The sequence below is a fragment of the Silurus aristotelis genome, assembly GCF_946808225.1.
Source record: "Silurus aristotelis genome assembly, chromosome: 6".
Taxonomy (NCBI): Eukaryota; Metazoa; Chordata; class Actinopteri; order Siluriformes; family Siluridae; genus Silurus; species Silurus aristotelis.
The window spans coordinates 17,274,286-17,280,285 of record NC_139579.1 but is presented as its reverse complement, the minus strand read 5'-3'; positions in this window follow the sequence as shown (position 1 = coordinate 17,280,285).

Genomic DNA, 6,000 nt, shown 5'->3' with positions numbered 1-6,000 from the left:
TAAAGAGACAGTACGCTTTTTTTCTTTTTTCTCCCCCCTCCCCCCCCCCTTTTTATTATTGTTTTTTTTTTGTTTGTTTGTTTGTTTTTTTGTTTCCCCGCGAATGCGTTAGTTAAGCACGCCTGCGAAACCGGAAGTGGATCCCAAGATCTTAAAATGAACAATGTTTAGGGTTGTGTTGATCTGTTCCACTTCAGACTGACCACAGTCGAAATAAATTCACAATCCCTCTTCAAAAACACACAAAAAAGAAAACAAATGGAATATATTTGTAAAAACAAATGGCATATATACTATATTAAAACATATCTTAAACAGATAATGTAATGGGTCAAAACAAATCCCAAGTTTTGCACAAACACTAGGCCCGAACATCAATGCTGACCTGAAGCTACTAGCTGTCTTTCTTTTAAAATTAATTTTAACAGGATTGAAGTGGAGACTACTAGCCAGAGACTATTTATTAAATACTGAATATATATATATATATATATATATATATATATATATATATATATATATATATATATATATATATATATATGTGGTATGATATACTGTATATATGGGCTGTCAAAATGAATACCACGTTAAAGCAAATTATTTGTAACGGCACTAATTCTATTATAAATAAGTACAAAAGAGGCTAAATTAAAACCTTCACCACAACATACATTTATTCACGAGGTTTTTTTTTAGATAAAAAAAAAAAAAAAGTCAAAATACTCCACCGAACAATTATTTTTAAACACTAAACCTTTAAGTTTTAAATCAGCACCAAAACTGTCTGGAAACATAGCAAAGGTTCTGTTTGGTTCATGATAATTATGTCATTTAAAACAGCATAATTACTTTAAAACATTTTGTCTTTATGCTCTATGTTGAGTATGGTTTTACTAATAATAAGCATACATTTGCACAAAGCTTCCATATTTGTCTATGCCTATGTTGATTAGAGTATTAAAAACTTGAAAAGTATTAATTTAAGGTACATTTGGATTGGACAAAAATGTGTGATTACGATGCGATTGATCACCAGTGAACTCGTGACAATCGTGCGATTAATTGCGATAAAATGTTTGAATCGATTGACAGTCCTGAGATATATATATATATATATATATATATATATATATATATATATATATATATATATATATATATATATGAGAGAAAACTAAAGAACCCAGAGAAAATCCATGCTGATACAGTCAAGAAAAGCTAAATCTCAATATATATACAGTAATCTAAAATGAGTTGGGCCGCTGCGACCCGGGTTCGATCCCCGGTCAGGGAACCATCCCCAGCCACTCTTAGTGCCGGTCCCAAGCCCGGATAAATTGGGGAGGGTTGCGTTAGGAAGGGCATCCAGCGTAAAAACATGTGCCAAATCAAACGTGCGGAGGATCCGCTGTGGCGACCCCTAACAGGAGAAGCCGAAAGAAAGTTTTAATCTAAAATGTGTTGGAAATGCAATCTACTAGGATGCTTTCCTATACATATATCATTTGAATCCCCGAAACAAAACTATTTTACTATCAACTAGATGTTGTAGATGTTGTTCATTTCCTTGCTGTTATTAAAAAGGTTGTAAACTTCTGCTGTAGCTTTTTAGCCACATCACATGACATGACTACATGGCAATTATGGGCGTATTTGTACAGTTGGGGCACATCTGAGGAAGTGAATCTCAAGATGTTAGAATGAACAGTGTTGAGGGTTGTGTGATCTGCTGTTACACTTTAAACTGACCGAAGCCAAAATAATTTCAGAATCCTGCTAAACCCACAAAAGAGAAAAATAAACCCAAAAACGAGGCCCAAACATCAATGCTGCCCTGAAGCCACTAGGTGTCTTTCATTCTTTTAAAAGTAAGTGGTCAGGATTAAACTGAATCAAGAAACTGATCCTAAAACACTGGAAGTAAATATATTTATATACTTATGAGGTCCAGTCTATGATACCCTGCATACATGTTCATTCACACTTCAGTGTAGAGTCCACACCTTTTTGGGACATGGGAGAAAACTGGAGAAACCAGTAAAAAAAATCTATGCAGATACAGCTGGATCCTGGAGTTCTGAGGCGGAAACACCACCTATTAGGCTGCATTGCCAGTCACCTTATGAATCCCCAAATCAAAACTATTGACAAAGTCCACACACACTCCAAATATGCACCCATTTGATTGTTTCACCTTGCCATTGGCAATACATTTATCAGTAACAACACAGTATCACACACTCATATAAGATATTTTCCCCATCTCCAAAAACCAGTTATCATCAGCCATTTTATTTATACTTGGAGGTACATTGTTTCATTCTGTCTGTTATTCTAGTAATTGTTCAGCTACTAGACATTGTGAAAAAAGTTTGTGAACTCTTGCTGTCACTTTCTAGCCACAGGACATCATATCACTACATAAGAATTCTGAGAAAAAGTTCCACAGCCCACAACTTTTTTTTCCCCAAACTCAATTTCACAAATTTCTAAAAAGGTTTTAATTGCAAACGAGAAGCCCACTATAGTGAAATAGTGGAAGTGCCCACCCAGGATTGTAAAATCTGACTGTAAAATACCAAAATGTGAGAGGGACCTCAAAATCTCAAAACCCAAAAATTTGTGGAATGCCGTTGCTTCATAACATAAGCACCAAGTCTTGCCTTTCTTTGATGGAAAATTTGAATCACTGCATTTCAAAAATTGCAGTTGTGGGTGGAATAAGTTCCAGAGCTTTTTTGAAGCGAGTGAGTCAGCATGTAAATAAGCAGAGCTAAACGGAGTTCAGAGTGACAGCAGGAAACACTTAGTTGCGTATTACCATGAGACTAACAGTCCCCAGTACAGCTAACAAAAAAACAAACAAAAAAAAAAAACATTAGTTAGATGCAACACATATCAAATCTTAATTAAGTGTAAGATGTCTGACAGAAATCACTGAGTCTTGGAGAGGAAAAAAGATGTCAGTTCACTCTCTGTAAAGAGGACACAACCAAAACCTTTACTAAAGGGGGATTAGGTGGCATCGTTTATGCAGCGGGTGAACATTGTGATCCCTGATGTTTTGCATGACACTCCGTAGTGTCTCTTATTTGTTTTTGAACAACACCCTTAAGTCCAAAAAACACAAAAAGGCACACAAGTGTATATTTACTGTTAAACACACCTTTAAAATACTTTATAATACTTCTTATATCTCTATTTAGTCTTGACTAATTTGTCAAAATCAACTCTGAATTGACTTTTTTGGGGGGTTGTTTAAACTTGTATTATTAAAATGTTTTTCTCAACCTAAAGTGAGTCCTGCAGCAGCTCATTATCTTTTAAACTGTACACCATTAAATGTGTAGATTAATGTCTTTGCTGTAATTCAATTTGTGCATATTAAAACACCATTGTGTCTGTGCTAGGACTGTAATATATAACTTTGTGATTTTAGCATGGTAGACAAAGGAAATATCAAAAACCTAGCATTGATCAATATATTTATACATCAGCACAAACACACACACACACACACACACACACACACACACACACACACACACACACACACACACACAAACTTCACAAAGACTTCACTAATATTTCAATCTATGTAATTGTGTATTTTAAGGTGGACTTTTCCCTTAAGGTAGTAGGAATGTGATTGAGTGTGGTAGGTCCTTTAAGGGTGCTGGTTTTGGAACAAAAGAGCTTGTTAGGTGGTTATCGTTAGCATACTCTGAGAGGAATGCTGTGGTGTGCGTGCCTGATCTGCACCATATGAAACCCCAACAAATGCAGCTCTGCCACTAGCTGTAATCTGCAGTCACGTGATAGGCCTCAACCAATGGCAGACTTTGACCTACGAACCTACCAGTTCCATCCTGCTGATCTTTGTGTTCATGTCTGTGTCTCTCTGTGTTTTCAAACAGCTATATTCTTTACTCATTCTATCTATTGGTAATATATCTAAATCTGGGCTTCAATGTCGTGCCTAGAGTCTTCAGTAAATTAACAGAACATTGTCCGCTTCTAGCTTCGTGGTTGCATCGTCACAGTTGTAGAATCAGGAATCTTTGTGTTTACAGCAAGTAAATAGCAAAACCAAACAAGCAGCTCTTATTTAGTTTTGCTTTAAATTGAAATTGTATTGAGGGTGTAGCTACATACATCTTTTTCACACTCTAATCTGTCTTATCTCAGTATGTCGGATTTAACACAGCTCTTTTTCTTTCTGTGGTACATATTTTCTTTAAAAGTTATAACTGCATAAAAGAGGTTTGAGATATAAGATATGTTTGATAGGTTGTGTAGAAGTAAGAATCTTGGCACCACACACACACACACACACACACACACACACACACACACACACACAAGAGAGAGGACGTATTGCTTGGCTATAACAAATCATTTCGCCATTGATTTTCAATAAACAATGCTTTAGAAAGCTGAATGTAAAGCCTAATAGTAAAATCTGTTCAGAAAATAACCTGACCAATTAACTTTATGATCAAACATCTAAGTATCTTTAGTTACTCTAAACTCCTAAAGCAAGTTGCAGCCATAAAATTCAATTTATGGTAATCTAAGCTGTGAACTTAAAATATTAAATTGTACAGCCTTTGTGGTATCTTAATATATTTTTGTAATGATTGTGTTTTATTTATTATAGGCAATACTTATTGTTTTTATGAATAAATATCAGGGTAGTAATGTGCTAATAGTAATAAACCTTTTCTGGTTCCTTTTTTTAGACTAGTTTTTCTTTTTTTAAACTATACCTTTGTGGGAACAATGACATCACCAGTGGTGATAAAAAAAATATTATACAAAACTAAAATGTAGCAGAGAATGTGGCTAATATAGCCTATCATTGACAGTAAATTAAAGTGATTACACTTTGCAACACTCACCATAGATTCTAGATTTCTGGCTTTGATAATGTGTATCATGTAAACAAGAAGTATAAGCAAAGATTGCATCCAAATAAAGCACCAATTACATGAAGGGATAAAAGAGTGTAAGTGAACTGAAAGTAATCATAGGTTTTTATATGTTTTGAACCAAAGAGCAAGTTAATGGCAAGAACAGCTTTTTATATGTTTGCCATTTTAAAGATGCACAGCAGGATTACTGATTTGAACCACTTACTTGTTGCTTGTGTGTTGTCTATTTCATAGCGTGTGTTTCTGTGCATAATAGTTTTATGCCTAAAATGAGACTCTAAGCTGTGAGTCTGAGTAATGATCATTTTATAACACCAAGCTACCGATTTACTACATTCACCAGATGTCAGTGAATAGTTGCAGGCTAATTGCCTTAAAACTTATTGACTTATTGCCATAAAACATTTATAGATAAATTGGCTTACTACAGTGTGGATAATGTGTGTTAATAAGTGTTTTTTATTTCTGTAAGTAAAATAAACACATAATGTATTTTATGTATTCAGTGTATTACTATAAGGATGTAATGTATTAAAATATTCATAATACATATTAATCCTATAACATCAAATAAGCAAAAAGACAAGGTAGTGTAACTGTTCAATGGGTTCAAGGTGGTTTTGCATTGAAACATCTTTAATGATGGATATGCACATTGCTGAAGCGCTACTTATTACCCCGATAGATGCAATGTGTATGATTTACCAGCTGAGGGCGGTGTTAACCCATTTATTGTCACTGACCTGGCCTTTGTCCTAATATGCTTTTCACTGTAGGGTTTCGTACATCTAATCCCAGGGACTCGTTCCCCTACAGAGTTTAGCGTATTTCCAACCACCGATACACCTGAGCCAACTAATGAGCAAATTTTTAAGCCCTTCAGGAGGTGGACAAGTGTAAATGAGAGCAAGGAGAATTTCAAACTGTACCTGTCAGTGAATCCCTGGGACTCACAGGGTTTCATTACCTCTTACTATAACAGGAATACTGGCAGGCTGGATCCACTCGGATTGCTATGCATTAACCAGACACAGATAAAAACTTTACATTCACTGGACAATGA